Here is a 24,980-nt window from a genome sequence, read left to right as displayed (position 1 = left end):
GAACCTGGATCATTAGATAAAATATTGATGTTAAATTTAGAACATATTTCCTTTCAGACTAATGAAAGTCACCATCTTGCATTGAGCAAAAGCTTAAATATCTTGCCAGGTTTAGTGGTAAATACTGTGATTCAATATAAAAATCTACTTGTTATATATCAGGTGGCATGGAGGAGCAAAGAGAAAACAAGGACAATCTGCTCTGTCAATTCTTCATTTACTCTGCTTGATTATTAGTGTTTTTTTAGACAAATTTCCATACTGAATGTATTAATATGTTGGGTCATGCATTTATTACATAGGAATCTGCTTTTTTATATCCTCATTATGTTATTAACATGTCCCAATTTAGTATTATCCGAAAATAACATGAATGGCTTTCTCCTCTTAGAAAGAACAAACACGAAGGCTAAAGCACTCATTGCATTCTGCCCCCAATTGTATCTTAACTGCTGTGCTTTTTTTTTTTTAATCTCAATTTCATTTAATTATGATTACTTTCCCATAACTTCTTACCATGTGCAAGTCATCCTATGTACAGCAGTAAAAAATGGATTCCTGAACCATCAGTTAGGTTCTGGAATTCTCTTTCCCAGAAGCCTACAATTTTCTTTTGAGGTCTGTTTTAACAAAGGCCTATACCTGTTGCCTCTTCAATCCCTAGCTCCTGGTCTTCAGCTGATGGCCAAGCAGGCTAATATACAAACATCTCAACTTAAGGCTTGGAGCACATCCGTATGGATCTGCCTTTCTTTCATTCATTGCCTTAAATTCTTCCAAACAGCTTTGGTATGTTTGGGCTTGTTTCCTTCCTAGGATTATACACTTATATTGTAAGCATCTAAGTGTATAAATAGTTAATATATAATATACATTGTATATAAATGTGTATAAATAGTTAATATATGATATAAACTTATATTGTAAATATATATGTATATATGTATTTAATAATTTAAGACTGCCTTAGTGCTTTTAAATTCCAGATAAACTTCTTAGCTTTTTAGAAAGATTTTTTTTTAGTCCTTCCCCCTCCCCCAATTCATTAATTCTCTTAAGTCTCTTCAGGCCACTGTTTTGAATTAATTTATTTTCCTTTCTCTTTTCTTTTTCTCATATGTCTTTGTTTACGTTTCCTCATACAGTCTATCATGATCTTTAAATCAATTAGAAAATAATAGTTATTATTTATTAAAAACACTAGGAAACAATATTTTCTTTCTTTATTTCTGTCTTTCTGTCTTTTATTTTTAGAGAAAGAAGGAGCATGAGCAGGGGGAAAAGGGCAAAGGGGGAGAGAGAGAGACAAACAGAAACAGAGAATCTTAAGCAGTTTGCACACTCAGCATGGAGCCCAATGCAGGGCTTGATCCCAGGATCCTGGGATCATGACCTGAGCCAAACTCAAGAGTCAGAAGCTCAACCAACTGAGCCACCCAAGCATCTTGCAGACCAGTATTCTCTATACATTGTCTTTAATTATCAGAACTTCTGAGGCAGGAATACTGTCTAAACAAAGTGATGTAGGACTCCTAGCCTCTCCTCATACAATAATATTTCTGTAATTTGAAATGTGCACAAGAAAGCCTTCTTTAGGCATGGAAATAGGCAGAACTTTGAAAGTATTATATAAAATATAAATGCCAGGATTCCTATTTGAGTAGTCATGAGATACTTGAGAAATATTGCTTCCCTTGCTAAATTTGGTCAGATTAGTATAGTTTTACATCTGCATTTTCTGCCATATATTAGAATCCACTGCTGAAGAAAAGGCAGAAACTCAACCTTTGGTGCCCTTCAGGTCCTGCTAGGATTGGGGCTGCCCGAGCTATCTAAAGTTGCACATGTTCTTGGTGGCCAAATCTCATCCTGGGATGGCTGAACATGCCCAAGAGGCAGGAGAACATGAAGATAATCTTAAGAACAATAGCACAAAATAAGAATTGTATCAGCTGATATTCACAAATCGGGTTCTGCCAAGTGCTATGTTGAATGCTTTACAAAATCATTTTAACTTATCCTGATAAACCACATGAGGGAAATACAATTGAGTCTACTAATTTAAGAAGTTTATCTCACAATTTTAAATTCATAAGCATTTCAAATATGTTAAGAATGTCTTCACCTCAGTCTCTGACCCTCTCTTACCTAGTTGAGAATCTCAGGCTCTCTGTTCATGCTTATGTCAATAGAGGGGGGAAAAAAAGCAGAAGTATATTGGATGTGTTTACTATTATGTAATCTAACGTACATATTTGCTATAGTAAAAATATATTTCAGTTTGTGATAGGGATGCATAAATAGTTACCATATAATTTATCATCTAAACACAAACATACTTTTTTGAGAGAGAGAGTACACAAGTTGGGGAGAGGGGTAGAGAGAGGGAGCGAGGGAGAGGGAGAGAATCAATGAATGAATGAATCCTAAGCAGACTCCATGCTCAGCATGGAGCCCCACCCAGGCTTGATACCATGACTCAGGGATCATGACCGGAGCCAAAAATCAAGAGTCAGATGCCCACCAACTGAGCCACCTAGGTGCCCTCAAATTTGGACAATTTTAATGCTGAAAGGATATGTTCTGCATCAGGTGTAGCTGGGGCTAGCCCCAGCAGAGTAAGAATCGTGCTCACCTTATGCCTAAGCCAACGTCAGTAGCTGTATAATGAAATTTTTCTGGATTCAGGTCAATTAGATGGGTATGTTGTTTACCTATGATATGAAATACATGCAATTAAAAGTTAAAGTATTTTCAAAATTACAAACTGTGCGTTTTACTATCCAATTAATTAGATTATAGGGAAATAATTGAGTTAAGATCTTTACTCCTATTCTATTAACCAGATTTCTAAAAAATTACAGTATCACTTTACATTAGTTTAAAAAAATCATTGTCCATGATCCTCCCCTCATTTCATGACAGAGAGAAATAAAAATTTTAAAAATAACCATTATACCAATTATAACAATATATGATTTTCATACTTTTAGGTCATTGCTTATAGTATTTAGATTTCATAGTACATGAAGACACTGGATTATGTCAACTTTCTGCTTAGAGCCTTTCAATTTTTCTATTACCTCCAGAAAATATTGATATCCAGGGCCTTCCAATGTCCAATCTTGTCTCTTTTGTGCTATTCAATATTGTAAACCACATGGTGGCCATTTAAATTTCAAACTGACTTACCTAGAATTGAGTAAAATTAAAAATTTAGTTCTTCCAGTACACCAGGCACAGTTCAAGTGCTCAATAGATTAGCTGGCCAGTGGCTACTGTATTACACAATGCAAAATAGAAAACATTCATCACAGAAAGCTGTATCTAATACCAAATTTTTCTAGACTTGTTATCTATTGTTTTGCTCCAGATACTTGCTGCTCTTGCTGCCAAACTGGACTCACTCCCATCATCTTACAGATTACACCTTTTTTTTTTTTTTTTTTTGCCACTTTGCTCAGTTTAACACTACCACTTGGAATACCTCTACCACTTGAAGAAATCATATATTCATCCATATAAAAAGCATGAGTTACTTGGTAATACCAGGAATTTTGTTAGATGTTAGAAAAAGATAGGAAACACAGTCTTTGCCTTTCAAAGTCACAGTCTAATGGGGGAAAGTGACAAGAGACAAGTGGGTACAGAGATAAGAACGGCTAAGACAGAGGTAGGCAGTAAGTTTCATGGGGGCAATGAATAGACCTGTTAGAAATTGGAAATTTACTGCAAATGTTCCTGTAAAAGATAGCACCTGATCTGAATCTAGAAGCATAGTAGGAGTTTAGAATATGAAATAAAGAGAATGGAGATAAATAGAATGATCTGAGAAAACTTGGGCCAATTGGAAATTAAACGTTGCTGTGGTTAGATTTCAGTGTGCAGGAAGTTCACTGTAATACCAGACCATGACACTTGGATCATGCAAGAGATCAAATGCTGTCTTGAGAATGTTGGCTTTGGGGCGCCTGGGTGGCTCAGTCGGTTAAGTGTCGGACTTTGGCTCAGGTCATGATCTCATGGTTCATGGGTTCGAGCCCCACATCGGGCTTTGTGCTGACGGTAGCTCAGAGCCTGGAACCTGTTTCAGATTCTGTATCTCCCTCTCTCTCTCTCTGACCCTCCTCTACTCCTGTTGTCTCTCTCTCTCTCTCTCTCTCTGTCAGAAATAAAAATTAAAAAAAAAAGAGAATGTTGGCTTTACTTGAAAACCTGAAAAGAGAGACTAAATGCAGGGGTGTGACAAGGTCAGATTTGTGGTTTTGCACAGCAACAAAAAGGAGAAGGGTTGGAGGAGAAAGCCATTTAGAAGAGGTATTCATTATCTAGGTGATTAATAATAAAGGACTAAGTTAATGTAGTGACTGTTGGATAGGAGGGAAGTTTCTAAGAGATTATAATGCATAATTTATTGATAATTATTGTCAGGTATTGGCCATTTAGATATCATCTTCAGGTTGAACCCTTCCACATCTGAGAATCTCTGCCTTTAAATTTTTATGGCACTTATTTACCCATTTTTAGTGCTAATTTCCACTCCTGAGCTCCTTGACACCAAAGACTATGGTATATACTTCCTACTATACATTACAGTGAATAACTCCTATCTTTGAATTAATGAGCACTCGATATATATTTCATCACTGACAGATTATCTCCAAATCAAAAGTAATATTGTTGAGCAAATGTCTAAATGAACTGTAGTAACAAAGAACATAAGAAAATAATGAAAAGAAGGTCATGGATGGCAAGGTTGATGCTTTCATATCACACTATGTTCCTTAGTTGCTCTTTTCACAATGTTATTTAAATAACAAAAAGTATAATTGTTTGTTGAGCCTTGGTCTTCCCCACTAGGGTATATACATCTTATTATTCTAAGAATCATGGCTGTCTTGCTTACTGTTGAATTCTAATTCCTCATAGTTGATGCTTAATAAATATTTGGAAAATGAATGAATGAATCTGAAATTCACAGATGGGAGGGAAACGATCATTTATGGGCTACCAGATATTCTTCTGGGATTAGTACAGAGCTTTATGAATATTATATCTTTTATGCATCAAAATATAAGTAATTACACTAGGAAAATAAGTATTAGTAACACCTGAAGAAACTCTGGTTCAGAAAGCCTAGATGACTTACAGGACAGCCAATGAATAGTAGTCCTGATAATTGAAGGCAATTTCTTCTGTGTCCAGAGACCATAGTTTTTTGTTTTTGTTTTTGTTTTCTATAATAATTTACCTTTTATCTTTTAAGTATGGAAATTCCATCTGGGAGAGGATATTTGTAATGCACAAGTATCATTGAGTATGAGATTTCCTTAGTAGACTATTGTTTATATTGGCAACCACTTACTGAGTGCTTCTAAAGCACCAGCTATGGCTTGGGACAAAAACATGAATAAAAAATGGCTCCTGTCCTAAAGGACCCCGCATTAGTAATGGACACAAATGCTCAAGCAGATAATTTCAGTTCCATAGTGCATGCATACACATACAGTCACTTGTATTCACTTATATGGGTGTGTACAAAGCTATATACCTAATTTTAAATTTGAGGGAATACTTAATTCTAAATTTGAGGAAATGCTTTTTTTTAAAGACATGGAATATTAATTCATCTAAATCCTAAGGAATAAATAATCCTATAAGGAATGGGTAAGTGGCCCAGAGAAATACCTCAGCCCAAATCAATATGGATGTGCAACAAAACCTAGTCCAGTAGTTTAATATTCCTCCGTGCTGATAAATATTACAGCAAGAAGTGAGATGAAATGAAATTAAGAACACTTAGTAGGCTTTCTGTCCCATATAATGATGCTTGAACTTAATTATATAGACACTGAGAAATTGCCATTTTATGTAAGGTATTGAAATAGTTGTATCTAATTGGCTCTGGTTTCCATTTTAAAAGGGGATATAAAGGATGTAAGATTGGAGAAAGAAGTTTTATCTAGGTGGAGTGCCTGAACTAAAACAATAGTAATAGAGATGGAGAGGAGGAGCTAGTTTGAAGAAACAGGAGGTACATCTGTCCATAATACGTGGTGGATTATGAATGAAGGAGAAAAAGGACTGGAGAAAAGTTTCCATGTCCCAGTCGTGAGGGATGGAATTGATAGAAGTGCCTTAACAGAAATGTGGAACAAATATGAGGCAATTTGTCAGCCTTAAAACTAAAATCAAACACAACAAAACAAAAAAGCACAAATCCTCTTTTGACCTCATTTCTTCTAGTTATCACTTCATTTCTCTGCTACTCCGATTGTAAAACTTCTTGAAAGTGTTACCTAGAGTTGCTGACTCCATTTTCTCTCATCCTGTCCTCTCAACTCCTCTAATAGGGTCTCTGCCCTCACCATTTCACTGAGACTGTTCCTGAGTAGGTCACAAATGACTTTCACTTTGTCAAAACTGAATGTTTTCATCATTTTTCTTATCCTATTTGACTCAAAGCAGTATTAAGGCAGGTATTCACTCTCTCCTGCTTAAAACACATTTTTCTCTTGACCTGAAACACTCTGGTCATATCTCTTCTTAAGCTCACTTGCTAACTCATTCTCTTGTGATTCTCAAACCTTGGAGAGAACCAGTACTACATCCTTCCCTCCCGTTATAGCAACATAATCTACCTTGGAGATATATCTTGTCCCCCATCTTTATTTTTTTATTTTTTTTCTTAGTTTATTGTCAAGTTGGTTTCCATATGACACCCAGTTCTCATCCCCACAAGTGCCCTCCTCCATGCCCATCACTCCCCTTCCCCTCACCTTCACGCCCATCAGCCCTCAGTTTGTTCTCAGCATTCAAGAGTGTCTCATGGTTTGCCTTTCTCCCTCTCCCCAACTATTTTTCCCCTTCTCCTCCCCCATGGTCCTCCGTTAAGTTCCTCCTAACCCACCTGTAAGTGAAAACATATGGTATTTGTTCTTCTCTGCCTGACTTATTTCGCTCAGCATAACACCCTCAAGTTCCATCCACATTGCTACACATGGCCAGATTTCATTCCTTCTCATTGCCATGTAGTATTCCATTGTATAGATAGACCACATCTTCTTGATCCATTCGTCCGTTGATGCACACTTAGGCTCTTTCCATGTTTTGGCTATTGTTGAGGGTGCTGCTATGAACATTGGTGTCCATGTGGCCCTATGCATCAGCACTCCTGTGTCCCTCGGGTAAATTCATAGTAGTGCTATTGCTTGGTCGTAGGGGAGTTCTATTGTTAAAGTTTTGAGGAACGTCCACACTGTTTTCCAGAGGGGCTGCACCAGTTTCCACTGCCACCAACAGTGTAGGAGGGTGCCCGTTTCTCCACATCCCTGCCAGCATCTAGAGTCTCCTGATTTGTGCATTTTAGCCACTCTGACCGGCGTGAGGTGGTATCTCAGTGTGGTTTTGATCTGTATTTCCCTGATGATGAAGGACACTGAGCATCATTTCATATGTCTGTTGGCCATCTGAATGTCCTCTTTGGAGAAGTGTCTGTTCATGTCTTCTGCCCATTTCTTCACTAGATTAATTGTTTTTCAGGTTTGTAGTTTTGGTGATTTTGGATACTAGCCGTTTATCTGATATGTCATTTGCAACTATCTTTTCCCATTCCGTCACTTGCCTATTAGTTTTGTCGATTGTTTACTTTGCTGTGCAGAAGCTTTTTATCTTGATGAGGCCCCGAAAGTTCATTTTTGCACTTGATTCCCTTGCCTTTGGGGATGTGTGAAGTAAGAAATTGCTGCAGTTGAGGTCAAGGAGATTGTTTCCTGCTTTCTTCTCTAGGGTTTTGATAGTTTCCTGTCTCACATTCAGGTCCTATATCCATTTTGAGTTTATTTTTGTGTATGGTGTGAGAAAATGATCTAGTGTCATTCTTCATGTTGTTGTCTAGTCCTCCCAGCGCTATCTGTTACAGAGGCTGTCTCTTTTCCATTGGATACTCTTTCCCGCTTTGTCAAAGATTGGTTGGCCATACATTTGTGGGTCCAATTCTGGGTACTCTATTCCATTGGTCTGTGTGTCTGTTTTTGTGCCAATACCATACTGTCTTGATGATTACAGCTTTGTAGTAAAGACTAAAGTCTGAGATGGTGATGCCTCCCGTTTTGGTTTTCTTCTTCAATATTACTTTGGCTATTCAGGGTCTTTTGTGGTTCCTTACAAATTTTAGGATAGTTTGTTCTAGTTTTGAGAAGAAGGCTGGTGCAATTTTGATTGGGATTTCATTGAGTGTGTAGATTGCTTTGGGTAGGAATGACATTTTAACTATATTCTTCCAATCCATGAGTATGGAATGTTTCTCCATTTCTTTGTGTCTTCTTCAATTTCCTTCATAAGTTTTCTATAGTTTTCATCACACAGATCTCTTATATCCTTGGTTAGGTTTATTTCTAGGTATTTTATGGTTTTTTGTGCAATTGTGAATGGGATCCGTTTCTTGATTTCTCTTTCTGTTGCTTCATTGTTGGTGTAGAAAAATGCAACCGATTTCTGTACGTTGATTTTGTACCCTGCAACTTGGCTGAATTCTTGAATCAGTTCTAGTAAGCTTCTGGTGGAGTCTGTCAGGTTTTCGATGTAGAGTATCATGTCTTCTGCGAAAAGTGAAAGTTTGACAACTTCTTGCCGATTCTGATGCCTTTGATTTCCTTTTGTTATCTGATTGCTGATGCTAGGACTTCAAGCACTATTATAAACAATAGTGGTGAGAGTGGATATTCCTGTCATGTTCCTGATTTCACGGGGAAAGCTCTCAGTTTTTCCCCATTGAGGATGATGTTAGCTGAGGGCTTCTCATAAATAACATTTATGATGTTAAGTAAGTTCCTTCTATCCCGACTTTCTCTAGAGTCTTTTTTAAGAAGGGGTGCTGTATTTTGTCATATGCTNTTCCATTTCTTCTAAGTTGTCCAGTTTGTTGGCATATAATTTTTCATAGTATTCCACGATAATTGCTTGTATTTCTGAGGGATTGGTTGTAATCCATTTTCATTTATGATTTTGTCTACTTGGATGCTCTCTTTTAGAGAAGTCTGGCTAGAGGTTTGTCAATTTTATTTTTTCAAAAAACCAACTCTTGGTTTCATTGATCTGTTCAATTGTTTCTTTAGTCTCTATGTTGTTTATTTCTGCTCTAATTTTTACTATTTCTCTTCTTCTGCTGGGTTTGGGGCATTCTTGTTGCTCTGCCTCTAGTTCCTTTAGGTGAGCTGTTAGATTTTGGTCTTGCGCTTTTTCTAATCTCTTGAAATAGGCCTGGAGAGCAATGTACTTTCCTCTTAGGACTGCCTTTGCCACATCCTGTTGGAGACCCGATCCGGCAGGTCCAGGGGTCCCTGAAGGATGGATGGTGTCGGCGAGAGACAGTGAAAGAGCCCCTGAGATTCTTTCTGATCACCAGGCAGGCATCTCTGCTCTGACTGGGGCTCAACTTTAGTTATAAGTATTTGGGGGACGGCACAGAAGTGGCATTTGCCTTAGACAATGATTTCTGACAACAAACTTCTTTGATATGTAAGAATTTCCCGGAAATCTAGAAGACTCCTGCATAACCTTTATCAATAGTGATTGAGATGCTTATCCTATGGGGAATAAGGTATCTTTAGACAAAGTTTTTAGCATAAATAGGGTGAAGTTACTTCTTTTAAGGTGAAAGTATCAAGAGAAAAGGGTCTTCCAGGAAACACCTTTGCTCTCATAATGACAAAAGTAGTTCCTCAATAGGTTCCTTCACAGGGAGTAATCAGCATATCCAAGGCCAGAAAATGCTCCAAGCAGAAACAAATGGGTGAGGGTGGATATCTGCCCTTAACTCTAAATTAGGCTCTTTGTCTCAGGGCCAGACTCAAGCCCCCTTTATTATGTAAGTCTTGGATCTGTAAGTCCCTTAGGAAGAGTCTTTTATCCACAATGTTTTCATGGGAAATCTCTTTTGAAAAGGCAAGGATACGCCTTTCCTTATGAGCAATCTGTGTGAGGGATATCGGTCTGATCTGGAATTTTGTGAGGCCTGATCAATACCAGCAGCCTTATTTACAACATGAGCCAGTAGTAGCAGGGAGATACCAGTTTCCTTGCTGTGACTGCCATCCAGAGAGGCTGGTGCGGCTCCCGGCAGCATCCCATAGTTTGCATTGTTGTATTTTCATTTTCATTTGTTTCCATATATGTTTTAATTCCTTCTCTAATTGCCTAATTGGCCCATTCATCCTTTAGTAGGGTATTCTTTAACCTCGATGTTTTTGAAGGTTTTCCAGACTTCCTGTGATTGATTTCAAGTTTCATAGCATTATGATCTGAAAGTGTGCATGGTATGGTCTCAATTCTTTTATATTTATTGAGGGCTGCTTTATGCCCCGGTATGTGATCTATCTTGGAGAATGTGCCATGCGCACTTGAGAAGAAAGTGAATTCCATAGCCTCAGGATGTAGAGTGCTAAATATATCTGTCAAATCCATCTGGTCCAATGTGTCATTCAAGTCCATTGTTTGTTTGGTGATTCTTCTGTCTAATTGATCTATCCAGTGCTGTAAGTGGAGTATTAAATCCCCCTGCTATTAGCACATTCTTATCCTTAAGATTGTTTCTGTTTGTGATTTGTTTATGTATTTAGGTGCTTCCATATTCGGTGCATATACATTTAGAATTGTTAGCTCTTCCTGATGGATAGACTCTGTAATTATTATATAATGCCCTTCTTCATCCTTGTTACTGCCTTTACTTTAAAGTCCAGTTTGTCTGACATAAGTATAGCTACTCCAAGTTTCTTTTGACTTCCAGTAGCATGATATATATTTCTCCATACCCTTACTTTCAATCTGAAGGTGACTTCAAGTCCAAAATGAGTTTCTTATAGACAACAAATAGATGGATTTTGTTTTTTCATCCATTCTGCTTCCCTATGTCTTTTGATTGGAGCATTTAGCCCATTTACATTCAGTGTTATCATTGAAAAATTCGGGTTTAGAGTCCTTGTGTTCTTTGTAGGATTCATGCTTGTGGTGGTGTCTCTGGTACCTTACGTTCCTTGCAACATTTCACTCATAGAGTCCCCCTCAGGATTTCTTGTAGGGCTGGTTTAGTGGTGACAAATTGTTTCAATTCTTGTTTTTTTGGAAAGACTTTTATTTCTTCTTCTATTCTGAATGGCAGGTTTACTGAATAGGGGATTCTTGGCTGCATATTTTTTCTTTCATCACATTGACGATTTTCTGCCATTCCTTTCTGGCCTGTCAAGTTTCACTAGATAGGTCTGTCACCACTCTGATAGGTTTCCATTTGTATGTTAGGGCTCTTTTATCCCTATCTGCTTTCAGAATTCTCTTTGTCCTTATGCTTTGCCAGTTTTACTAGGATATGTTGTGCAGAAGATGGATTCAAGTTACATCTGAGGGGACTTCTCTGTTCCTCTTGGATTTCAACGTCTGTTTCCTTCCCCAGAATGGGGAAGTTTTGTGCTATAATTTGTTCAAGGACTCCTTCAGCGTCTTTCCCTCTCTCTTCCTCTTCTGGAATTCCTATGATACGGATATTGTTCCGTTTGATTGTGTTGCTCAGCTCTCGAGCTCTCCTTTCATGTTCCCGAATCACTTTATCTCTCTTTATGTCAGGTTCCTCTTTTTCTGTAATTATGCCTTCCAATTCACCCATTCTCCTTTCTTCCTCTTCAATCCATGCATTGGACACCTCCATTTTATTATGAATCTCATTTATAGCGTTTTTAAATTCATCACAACTATTTTTAAGCTCCATAGTCTTTGTAGCCATAGTTTCTCTGATGTCTTCCATGCTTTTTTCAAGCCCAGCAATTAATTTTATGACTATTGTTCTAAATTCTTGTTCAGTTATGTTGCTTATATCTGTTTTGAGCAGTTCTTTAGCTGTCATTTCTTCCTGGAATTTCTTTTGAGGAGAGTTCTTCCATTTCGTCATTTTGGCTAGCTGTCTATCTCTTGTTAGTTTTAAAAGTTTGTTATGCATTCTGCACCTGCGAGTACTGCTGTATTAAAGAAGGCTCTTTGACTGACCAGGGCCTGTCCATTCAGGAAGTGTTCTTTGAATGGTGTGAGACTTTGATTATTTTATTTTCCTACTCCTAGTGGTATTTGGGACTCTCCACCGTGTGTACTTTGGCTTGTGTCTTGAGGTAGCCCTGGAAAAGAAAACAGACAGACACACAGGGAACAAAGGCACACAAATGCACAGATAGATCCAACAAACACGCAAACCAAAAGGGAAAAAGAAAAAGAAAAATAGGAAGGGACCAAAAAAAAGTAAGGAGAGAAGAGAAGGAAGGAAGAAAAGAAAGAAAGAAAGAAAGAAAGAAGGAATGAACNATAAAGAGCTGGGTGTATGCAGTGCTGATCAAAGAGCATATACAAAGAAAGAAATGATAGGACAGGGAGGAAGCGAAATTGGAAATGAAATAACCAGGCAGAGAGACTGAGAAGCTTAAGTCAGAGAGAGAAAGAGGAGAATATGGTTAGAGGCGAGGAGAAAGAAATGAAGATAATGTTACTCAGAGAAACTATATAGTTGATTACTCCAGAGAGAGAGAGAGGGAGAGAGAGAGAGAGAGAGGGAGGGGTGGTGGTGGAGAATATACATCTAGAGAATGGATTAAATGTGACTCTTCAAGCAAACCAGTGACCGGAGTGCCCAGTCCAACAGAGTGGAGGGTTACAAATGAGACAAGGGAAAAAGTATTATCTGACTAGAAAGAATTGATCTAGAATTAATCACGGCAGGGCATCCATATTGGTCTTGGCCCGGGCTCTGGTAAAAACAAACAAACAAACAAACAAACAATAAAACAGCTCTCTAGCAGGGATGGGCATGGTTTGGTATAGACAGGTCATAGCCTCCACTGCATCCCGAGGGCTGCTCTCTGAGGCTCCGCCTTGGTGGTTGTGGGGAGAAAAATGGCAGCGCCCCTGTCCCTTCTTGAACCAGGCATTGCAAATCACTCTTTTGGGTCCGATCTCCCTGTGCTACGGGTGTAGCCAAGGTGAGTTGTTTTCTATGTCCCAAGCCCTGCCTCATTTCCAGGTCCCAGACTGTGCGCTTTATTGATACCGCCCGAAACACAGCCCCACAGGTGGCTGCTTCACTGGGGGTCAAGCCGGGGGAGTGGTGGCACAGCCTTGGGCCTGCTGCCTCCACGCTGCTGGGGATGGTGTCGGGAGCACAGCAGAGTGGTTTTTCCTGGCGCCATCTGGGATGGGGGCACCCAGGTCAAAGTCACCACCCCAGCTAGAACTGAAAACACTCTCCTTCCAAGCCGAGGTTTTATCTTCTCCAGGGACAGTTCTATGAGCAGTTTCAGCTGCTCTTTCTTTTCCCCTCGACTTACTGTGGCTGCCTGCAAAGGGGGCTCCCTCCCCCCTCTCTATGTCTCTGGTCCTGGCCCGCTTTTATCTTCCCCAGTTCTCATTCACTCACTTATGAGGTTGCCTTCCCAGTGTACTCTGTCTCTTTCTCTTCTCAAACTCCAGCAGCTCAGTGTCCTATGGCTTCAGGCCTTCTCTGTTTGAGAGATGGGTGTGAGTGAAATGCACAGAGCTCTCTACTTCTCTGCCAGCTTGCCTCCACCTCCCCCCACCCCTCAGCTTTAAATACAAGTCATATTCAGTAACTTCTAAATTTATATCATCTGCCTTACACTTTCCCTTGAATTCCAAACTGGACTTCTCCGAATTCCTGACATCTCCAGACATATATCAATAATAATCTCACACATTGTCAAGACATGCTTTCTTTACCATCAGTACCACTCACACATCCATGATTGTAATGAATTATATCACGTTGATCAAGCCTTGATTTGTCCCTTTTTTGTCACTACTTTGTTTACCAGCAACTTCTGCTACTATTTCTAAATGTACCTCAAGTGGCCATTGCTGCCACTTCTACTAGTACCACTCTAGTCCAGCAAATCATTGTTAGATCTTAAACAGTCCAAATGAGCCATCTAAATGATTTTCTTGTTGCCACCCCTCCCTGGCTACAACTCATTTTCTATAATCAGAGTGATCTTATAAAGACATAAATTCTATCATATCACTCCACCATTTCCCATTAAACCTTCCTCATTCGGGCTTTAAAACCTCTACTGATAGGACACATTCTCCAACACAGGTACAATGTCTCATAATCCAGTAGACTTACAACCGAATAGATATCTCTGTCCTCTTCAAACTTGCTCACTTCACTCATAACATTGGACTAGCCATTCTTTCTGCTTGAACTGCTTTTCCAGACAAACTCACATGGCTGCCTTCACCTTGTCACTCAATCTCAGCTCAGATGTCACCTCGTCAGTCTTTAGACCCCCAATCACTCTCTCTGTCACATCTATTTAACTTAATTCTCTGCACAGCACATATAGTAATCTATTGTTTTCTATGGTTTATTTTTAGTATAGATGGTCTCTCTTTGTCTGACCTCACTTACCACACACAGACTAGGAAAACCACGTGAGAGTAGGGATTTTGTGTTGCTCACTGTTGTCACCCTAAGTCCTACAATGGGCAAGGTGATAAATAAGACAAAGTGAACACTAAAGATGGAGCTGGGTGGGGGTGGGGGGGGCATGATCAACGGACTGAAAGACAATGGCAAGCACATAAAATAGGCTGAAAAGGTCTTTGGTTAGGTGAACTATTATGAAGGCAAATATGTTGCAGAAACCATAACAAAATAGAAAGTCTTAAAGAATAAATCAGTGCAAAACTATATTAAAAGTGGTATAGATCCAGTAAAAGAGTGATTGCAAGAGGTAAGTAAGTATTCAGTGGATTTCACAAACTACATGTTCTGGTCTCTTGTGACTTTGGTCACAGTGATTTCAGAGAAGTGGGGACAGCTGAAAGCAGAGTGCTGGAGTGGCCAGAGAGATAAATGGAAGGAAAGACACGGGAAAAGGGAGTCTAATACTTTTTTTCAATAAGCTTAACTGGGAAAGAAGAAATAGGATGTCAGTAAGGGAGGTACTTTGGACAGAGAAATGACATGATGTCCTGAGAGATAGTTTAGGGAAAAGAAATAATAGAAAGAATTGGCAGGGGAAATGCTGCAAACGGGAATGGAGATTGGCTTGAAGAGAAACAAGATGAATAAAAGGAAGATGCTTCGAGTTTGAGGTAGTTCATGTTGATGTTTTAAATTTTCTTAAGTAAGTGGCAAGTCAGCCTTCTGAAAAAAAAGGAAAGTTCGGTATTGGGTAGATTGGAATTTTTTTTGTGAATGAGAGTCCCATCTGAACAACAGTGGTAAAAACTTTTAATTTGGTTACATTGACACCCACTGAATTTGAAAACCATCCACAAAGTTGTAGAATATTAAAAGGAGCTAAGTATGTTGAGTATAGGATTGGATGGTAGTAATTTGGAAATCGGTTAAAGACCAGAGAATTCCTAGGAGGTTCTGGCATGAAAGCAGAATTGAGAGTATTGGGAGGAAATAGTTCAAATGATCAATCATGTAGTCGGAACTGGCAAGGCCAATAAGTACTATTTATTACAACAGATTAGAATCAGATAGTTAAACTGCAAACGTAATTGTGGGTTGTATAGGAAAACTTCATAAAGGGTATGCTTTTGTCTCTGTTTTATTTTTATTTTTAAATAAAAAGAGCATTTCTCTTTTCTGATAAAATATATTTAAGTAAAATACCATCCAGAGGGAGCTGTCACGGACACTGGCAAGTTACATAGCCATGCAGGCCTCCAGTGCAAAGGACCAGTGGAAACTAACATCTAGCCAACATAGTGTGCTCCCCTGGGCATGAGGATGGGAGGAGCATGTTTAATTCACATAGACACAGGTCATTGCAGAGGTGATCAGTGTGAATACTTTAGTGAATATCTTCTAGACATTACTCTATGGCATAGACAATTTTATGCAAATGTGATCACATTCAATATACTGTTTTGTAAGCTTTTCTTCAACGTGAAAATTATAATTCCGAATCATCTCCCTGTCAAGGGGTATATGGATGAAATTTAATTCTGACATTACTGCATGGCCCTGTTATTTGTTTAATGGATAATCTAATGATAAATATTTAGTTTCTCAAGAAACAGTATTCCAGGGGCAGGAGCACCTGAGTGACTCAGTCAATTAAGCATCCAGCTCTTGGCTCAGGTCATGATCTTGCAGTTCATAAGATCTAGCCCCATGTCAGGCTTATACTCATAGTGTGGAGCCTGCTTGGGATTCTCTCTCTCCCTCTCTCTTTGCTCCTCCCCCGCTCACCATATGCATGTATATGTACTTTCTCTTTCTCTCTCTCAAAATAAATTTAAAAACTTAAAAAAAGAGAAATATTATATTTTATATTCCCAACTGTAGTATATGATAGTGTCCAATTTCTTTAATCTCATCCAAACTGGCTTTTAAAAAATCTTGACTATGTTGGCCAATCTTACAGACAAAAAGAAATAACTCAATGTTATTTTCAATTCTTTGATAATTTCATATGTTGGTCATATTAATTTGTATTTCTTTTCCAGTAGATTTTCTATTCACTAAGAATCAGTAAAGTATAGTGATGAAGCTCACAGATTCTCAAATCAGTGTATCTATACTCAAAAACTACTGGGACACCTGGGGGGCTCAGTCAGTTGAGTGTCCAACTTTGGCTCAGGCCATAATCTCATGGTTTGTAGGTTAGAGCCCCACATCAGGCTCTGCACTGATAACTAAAAGCCTGGAGCCTGTTTCAGATTCTGTGTCTCTGTCTCTCTCTGTCTCTCCCTCGCTTGTGCTCTCTTTCTCTTTGTCTCAAAAATAAATAAACCTTAAAAAAAAAAACAAAAACTACCTCTAGCTATATGCCCTCGATCACAGTAGTTAGACTTTCTACCTCATTAAATTTTTCTGGTTTAGGTAAGTTAATATAAATAAAATGCTTAGAAAATTCCCTACAGATAGTAAATGCTATATATGTAGTAACTATGGTTTTTGTTATTCAAATCTCTTAATCATTTTTTTTTTTCTGTTTTGGGTATAGCATTATAGTCGAGCATGTGGGGTCTGTATNAAAAATAAATAAACCTTAAAAAAAAAAAAAACTACCTCTAGCTATATGCCCTCGATCACAGTAGTTAGACTTTCTACCTCATTAAATTTTTCTGGTTTAGGTAAGTTAATATAAATAAAATGCTTAGAAAATTCCCTACAGATAGTAAATGCTATATATGTAGTAACTATGGTTTTTGTTATTCAAATCTCTTAATCATTTTTTTTTTCTGTTTTGGGTATAGCATTATAGTTGAGCATGTGGGTTCTGTATAATCAGACAGGATTTGGTCATTGACTCTCCAGTTACCGGCCATGTGGCTGAGCAACCTACTTCACCTCACTGAGCTTCTGTTTACTTATTAGAAAAGTTGGAATCTTCTTAGTAGAGTTATAAGAATGAATGGGTTAATTCTTGGAACATATTTTGCAAAGTAATTGGCATAAGTACTAAATAGCAGCTACTGTTAATGTTGCAATTATTTCTTTATGATGTATATCATAAACATTAATCTTTGTTATACACATTTCAGTTTCTTTCCTTGTGTATGTGTCAGGGTCCCAACAGAAAACACAGGGCCCAATCAAATTAGGATAATCTGAGAAAGATTCATTTATGAAGATGGTAGGACCATGTTTTAAAAGGTATGCTGGGAGGGGCGCCTGGGTGGCTCAGCCAATGGAGCTTTGGACACTTGATTTTGGCTCAGGTCATGATCCCAGGGTTGTGGGATAGTGTCACTCATGCTGGGTGTGGAGTCTGCTTAAGATTGTCTCTCTCTGCACCCCTACCCTGCTCGTGCAAGCATGCATATACACTCTCTTATAAACAAAACAAAAACGGTATGGTCAGGGGAGGAAACCACCAGGGATTATANTGGACACTTGATTTTGGCTCAGGTCATGATCCCAGGGTTGTGGGATAGTGTCACTCATGCTGGGTGTGGAGTCTGCTTAAGATTGTCTCTCTCTGCACCCCTACCCTGCTCGTGCAAGCATGCATATACACTCTCTTATAAACAAAACAAAATAAAACAAAAACGGTATGGTCAGGGGAGGAAACCACCAGGGATTATGCTGCAGCCTAGAGCTGACACCTCTAGGGTGTAAGGACAAAGGGAGGAAGAGGCTTCTGGAAATCGAGAATAAAAGTGGACATTGAGCAGCACAGCGGGTTCTAAGTGACCACCAGGCCTGCTGGGCTCTCCATGGCAGAGCTCAAGGGAGAGCAGAGAACCCCCCGGAGCTACTGATTCAGTCAAGTCCAATGATTTCTGGAGGTCTTGGAGGTCTATTTAGTCCCAGGGACAGAGAGCAGATTAGAAACAGATGGAAAGTAGATCTCAAGAGGCAGGGCTACAGCATCATTTTTATTTTTGTTCATGTTGCCTTTTGCCAAATATTTGCATCTAATTTTTTAAATCAAATTGGTTAAATTTCTTCATAGTTTCTGCTATTGAGGTCACATGTAGGCTATCCTTATTCCAACATTATAAAGAACATTCTCTCATACGTTTTCTATGTCTATACTTCTATGGTTTCTTATATTTAATAATAGATCTATCTGAAATTTATTCCGTCTTTTCTTTTTATGTCTCCAGTGTCTAACTAGTTATTTGAATGCAATTTATTTAAATTGTTCATTTGCTGGGGGTATGCTTTGACTGGATATTTTATTGTGATGGCTTGAGAGCTCAAAGATTAGGGTCCAGAAGTAGGTGTTAATATTGATTTATTTGTTTGTTTATTTATTTCAATCCAAGTTAGTGAACATATAGTATAGTAATGGTTTCAGGAGTAGATAGGTGTTAATTTCTTAAATTGTGCTGGGGATAAGTGAGAAACAGATGTTAAAAGAAGAGTAGGGAATCTATGCAGGCAAGAGGTGTTATGAAACTAAGGTGGAATCAGTAATGTTTTAGGTTTTCATAAATATTATTTCCTTTGCCTAAAATGCATTTCTCATCCCACTTTCTGTATCTCCAGCCTTTTCCTGCTGATGGAACTTGTCTTGTCCTTTTACATTCATCTCAAATGTCAACTTTTGGGAAATGGCCCATCTCTCCAGTCAGCCTCAGTTCTTTGCTTGCAGGTACTCTGCATACTTTTGTTTTATGTCCCATATGACAGGTAATAATTGCACGGCTGTTGCTTCCTGGCTAAACTATGAGATCCTCAAAAGCATGGCTACCTCATAGTGAATGTTGATTTCCCAGTTTCTGGATCACATTTGGGAATGCCCACAGATTGCCCTAAACAATGTGTATCATACAGTGAATAAAACTGACATAAGGGCTAACTGAAGTTCTGGAAATTCTCTAGGGCTGAGAGGCAAGGGTCATGTAAAGAGCTAAGTTTAATACTGAGATAATTCATAAAACAGGAGTGGGAGAGAGAGAGTCATCTGAGGAAAGTATCTGCCAAGATTCACTAGCAGGCTTGGGATTAGTAGGAGGATTTGGCCTCGGGAGGCTAACTAGGTGTGTGGAGGAGTGAAGGTTGGCAACTGGCAGTTAGCTGAGGTAGGACACTCCACCTATTATGTGACTAAGAGAAAAGAGTATCTGAGCAAGGTCAGAAAGGAAATGGCATTCTGAAGGAGGGGAAAAGGATCTATTTTCCTTCCTCAAATCCTATCTTTGCCATTTCATATAAGGGATGTATACATTGTGAACGTTTAGAATTTCTTCTGGATGCTATTTCAGTTGTAGCAAACGATTGCAATGGCTGACATTCTTGGGTGAGTGGGTGGGCAGGACTGGTGAACCAGAGGAAGAGATGAGTGAATGACAAAGTCACTAGCCAGGAGGATGGCTTGGTCCCAATGGGACGATCCAGGATTCATGTCACAATTGGTTAGGCATTTAAATATGCCCATTGACTCCAATACTAAATATGTTTGATCTTTCTTTAAAAAAATGTTTATTTACTTTTGAGAGAATAAGTGTGTGCACGCACGCAGGAGAAGGGCAGAGAAAAAGGGAAACAGAGAATCCCAAGCAGGCTCTGTGCTGTCAGCAGGGCTCGATCTCAAGAACTATAAGATCATGATCCGAGCCAAGATTAAGAGTTGGATGCTTAATCGACTGAGCCACCTAGGTGCCCTGTCATGTCAATATTTTTAATAATAAATCTTGTTTATAGGATATTAAGATTATGCTAAAAAATTGAGTCATGTTGAAGACCTCATACATAATTTTATTGTGCTTATACTTCATATATAGTCTTTTACCTCATTCATTTTACTTTATTTGTTAAAGAGCATTGTGAGTTTTAAGTAGAAAAGTATGTATGTTTTCATCAACAATTTGCAAGTATTCTTGTTTTTCATGTTGAAAATCGATTAAATGTCAAAGTTGCAAATTGCTATTTACATTCTGCCGATACAGAACCAGTTTATGGGGTCTATTAGCCCCTTCTCCGATCCACGTATTTACTCTGTGTTGAGATAGGAGTTATATAACTGCATCAGCAGCAACACTAATAACTAATAATGTTAATCAGAGTCCATGCTTACGTAGCACTTACTATATGTACCAGGCACTTTCCATGCCCTGGGAATTCACTTCACTTCAATTCACTGAATTCACTTTGTCTTTACATTAGTTCTATGAAATACACATAATTCTTATCCTTATTTTAAAGATGAGGAAACTGAGGCACAGGAATATTACTCATACAGGATTATATAAGTAGTAATGAGAAGAGTAGGACTTGAACCCAGGCAGTCTGGTTCCAGATTCCAATACTGAACCCAAGATCCACATAGCATCCAAATTATGGTGGCACAAGCTCTCATATGTTAGAAGGTAGTGTCAACACTATTTTCCAGCTGGTTCTAAGAGTTTCCCTGGGCATTGCCAGTTGTGCTGGGGACAGATTTCCATCGGTGAGAACCTCATTACCCCATTCTGATTTGGAGAAATAACTTTACCTTCCACTTGTCTGCTTTCCCCCTAATCATAAGAAATGCTCTTACTCCCCACAATGCATAGGATCCTAGACAACAGCTTTAATATCTTATTGTTGAAGGTTTAGGGGCAATTCAAAAAAAGAACCCCCATAAATGAACTTTTAACCACTGCAGGTAGCCCAGATCTGTCCGTAGATTTCCTCTCATGTTGTACTCCTTGTTCATTCCTATCACAGCTCCCTAGGACCTTGAGAAGCTTTGCCCATCAACAGAGATATCCAGGCTGCCTCCCAGACTCCTGAAAATGAGCCATTTTGGTTAGCCCTAGTTCAAGCCCTTGACAGTGTTTGCCTCTTTCTTTGTTTTGAATGGATCATTTAGTGGTGAATTAGGTCAGGGCTTATCACACATTGTGACCACCATACTGTCTTAAACAGAAAGTTCTTACATCTGGAACTTTGCAGCTTTCCTGCACATTACTCTTATAGGGCATTTTCAGAGTACAAATCTTCAGATTATAAATTCAAATATTTACTAAATAGGGTTGTTTTTTTAATTGTTTTTATTTTTGTCATTTAAAAAAAGTTTTAATTTATTTTGAGAGGGAGAGAGAAAGCAGGGGAGGGGCAGACAGAGTTGCGGGAACAGGGATCTTGAAGCAGGCTCTGCACTGACAGCAGAGAACCCTATGCAGGGCTCGAACTCACAAACTGTGAGATCATGTCCCACTGAGTGAACAACAACAACAAAAATGCCCCTGTTTTTGTCATTTTATTCTCATTTATTTTTAACACCAAAAATGAATATGTAACTCCAAGTTTTAGAAGATGAATTTAGCTCCATGTCTTAGCATTTACCAATGATGCGGTCTTTGGCAAGTTCTTTGAACTTGAAGTCTGTTTCATTGAATATAAAATAAGCAAAACTTTCACATTACATTTTAATGATCTGCTACAAGAAAACACAACTTAAAGCAAAATACTTTGTTTCCATAAAAATCAATGTGAAAATCAAGAGATTCACAGATACTCATTATCCAAGACATGTTATGCCCACTGCCTAATCTTCACCCCTCTTCCTTCCTTACCTCTAAGCAAATGCATAAATTGCATGGCTTCTCACCTTAATGAACATACAAGATCATATATTCAGACTCCTACCATGGCCACTAAAGTGGCATATCCTGTGGCTTCTATATACCTTCTTTCACTTGATTAGTGAAATACCTGCTGCTCATTCTGCTCTAGTCATATAAGCTTTGGTTTTGTTCTCTGAAAATGCCAAGTTCATTCCTACCTTACAACTTTTAAAATAAGCTATTCTCTCTGCCTGAAATATTCTTCCCCCAAATCTTCCTATAGATGGCTCTTATTTGCAGTTAAATCTTAGTTCAAATGTTACATTGTCAGAGAGGCCTTCCCTGACCATCTACCCCATCTTATCACTGAGACTCATGTTGGTCTGTTTTTGTTTCTCCATAGAATTTACTACTACCTGAAATTATATTATTTGCTGCTGTTTATTGTTTGTCTCCAGTAACTAAAGGATAGTTTCCTCGTGCACAAGGACTGCGTCTGCCATTTTCACTGTCATATCCCATTGTGTAGAATGGAGCCTCACACTCTTCAATAACTATCTGGTAAGTAGTGATGAATGAATTAGAAATAATGACTAATATTTATTACCTTAACATTTTGATTTCTGGTTTGATAGAAAAATTATGCAGACACACTAAACTGTTGCCTCCAAAGGAAATGACTATAGTTATTCATTCCTAAAGTGGAGTGAGGTAAGTACAGGGTGAGGGTGCTTGCAAAGGATCATGAGCCTCTACCTTGATCAACTCTGTATCTCCCTTCAAGAGTAGAATCAGAGACAGGGCTCATAGTTATAAGATAATGAAGACCTAAAAGCTCTATGTCCTTTCTGTCTTTTTTGAAGACTTAACAAAAAATGAAGTATAGATTGATCTTGGATTTTATCATAATGGGTTTTTTGCTTATTTTTAGCAAAAGTGCTTGTATGACTTATGCCAACAATGTTACTGCAAATTATGAATATTAATAACACAATTGGGTATGTATAAGTGAGAAAGGTAATTATAAAGGATGTAATTACAAAGGGATAATATTGCCAGACCTCTTTCATCTAATATATAGTGAAGTCTCCTATCCAGAAATCCTGACATAATAGGACTGGGTAGGACCTGGCCATTGGTGTTTGTGGTAAGCTATCCAGGCTTTTAAAATGAGTTGCCATTATTGAGAACCACTGATCTAGTCCAGCCTCTTCCTAGGCTAAAACATACCTCAGAAACCCATACGACATTTTTACGTAACGTTTTCTGTGCTTTTAATTGATTTTTGCATTGGAATTTTTCAATAATTAAAATATTACAGTTATGCCACTTAGAAAAACTGGATAATAAAATTAGATGGACATGCTTTTAAAGCCTTTTTGATTATACTCTGAATTTTATAAAGTTCTAACTTTTCTTTTAATCCTTAATGGGCATAGTAAGAGATGTCATGAGTTTAAGATTCTAGGAAAATTCTTTTTATATTAAACTCTCAAAAGAATATTATCAGTAAGGAATAATTGGATGAAAGCAAAATATTTCTAAAGTCTATTTTAGTTTATGTTCTGGAGTCGTAAGTTTATAATTTTTCTATTTTTATACAGGCATACTAAAAATATACCTCTTTATTTAAGGTATTATAAATAATTTTAGTTATTTAATAGAGATTAATGAATAAAAATGCACTTTAAAATGACATTTTAAATATCACTCCCTAGGAATTCAGGCAATATTCTCAAACCAAAAACTTTGAATTACTGTAAATATTTTTTCTGCCAGAGTGGGGGTTCTCTGAATATTAATAAAAATATAAGAAGATGTAGATATTTTTAAAAATTGAGAGAGAGAGAGAGAGAGTCAGGGCAGAGCCCCATTGGGGCTGAAACTCACAAACCACGAGATTATGACCTGAGTTGAGATAAAGAGATGTTTAATGTACTGAGACACTCAGGTGCCCCCATCCTTTTTATCTTGATATGTACCCTTAATTTTTCCCTATGCTCTATTGTGCTTAGCAATGGACTGCTTTGTCTTCTATAATAATGTTTATCACCTATCCATGCTGAGAGATTAGTCGCTGGGCATCAGCTATAAAAACAATATAGTTAAGAATCCATCCCTCTTGAACCTCACAATTTGGTCCAATGTTACTCAAACTTTATTGTGTATACAAGTCACCTGCATCTTGTTAGAATTAGATCTCTGATATAGTAGGTCTGGTGCATGGCCTGAGATTCTGCCTTAACAAACTCCCAGCCTTGCTGCTGGTCTGTGAACCACACTTTAAGATTTCATCCTTCCTTGGTGGTTTTAGGCTTCAGTGGCTCTTATTAATTGGTATAAACCTATATTTTTCTTATGAAGAGTACTATTTAAATCAGATTCAATATATTCATTTTTTATCTTTGTCATTATTTTGGTTATAGCTCTGTTCTCTAACTCAATTATATGTCTTTATCTCTCATAATGCCTAGTGTGCCTGAGATCAGAGAAACTACTCAATGAATACTTACCTGGGTGATACCACATGATTTAGGTTTAGCTACATAAAAGCTGAATGAAGCATCATGAGATTTCTCAAAAACCCTCATGTACCCATACTGAAGACCAAATGGATTTGGAGATGGTAATCTGTCCACTGAAAGGACTTCAGGTTTTTTAAAATTTGTTTTAATGTTTGTTTATTCTTGATAGAACACAAGCAGCGGAGGGGCAGAGAGAGGAGGAGACACAGAAGCTGAAGCTGGCTCCGGGCTACTGGCATGGAGCCCGACGCGGGGCTTGAACACACTAGCTGTGAGATCATGACATGAATTCAGATGCCAACTGACTGAGCCACCCCGGCGCTCCAGGACTTCAGTTTTTTTAAAGATTTTATTTTTAAGTAACCTCTACACCCAACATGGGGCTTGAGCTCACAAACCCGAGATCAAGAGTCATGCTCTACCCACTCAGAACCCCAC

Source organism: Crocuta crocuta, unplaced genomic scaffold (genome assembly GCF_008692635.1).
Source record: "Crocuta crocuta isolate KB4526 unplaced genomic scaffold, BGI_CrCroc_1.0 scaffold274, whole genome shotgun sequence".
NCBI lineage: Eukaryota > Metazoa > Chordata > Mammalia > Carnivora > Hyaenidae > Crocuta > Crocuta crocuta.
This window is presented reverse-complemented; position numbering follows the sequence as displayed.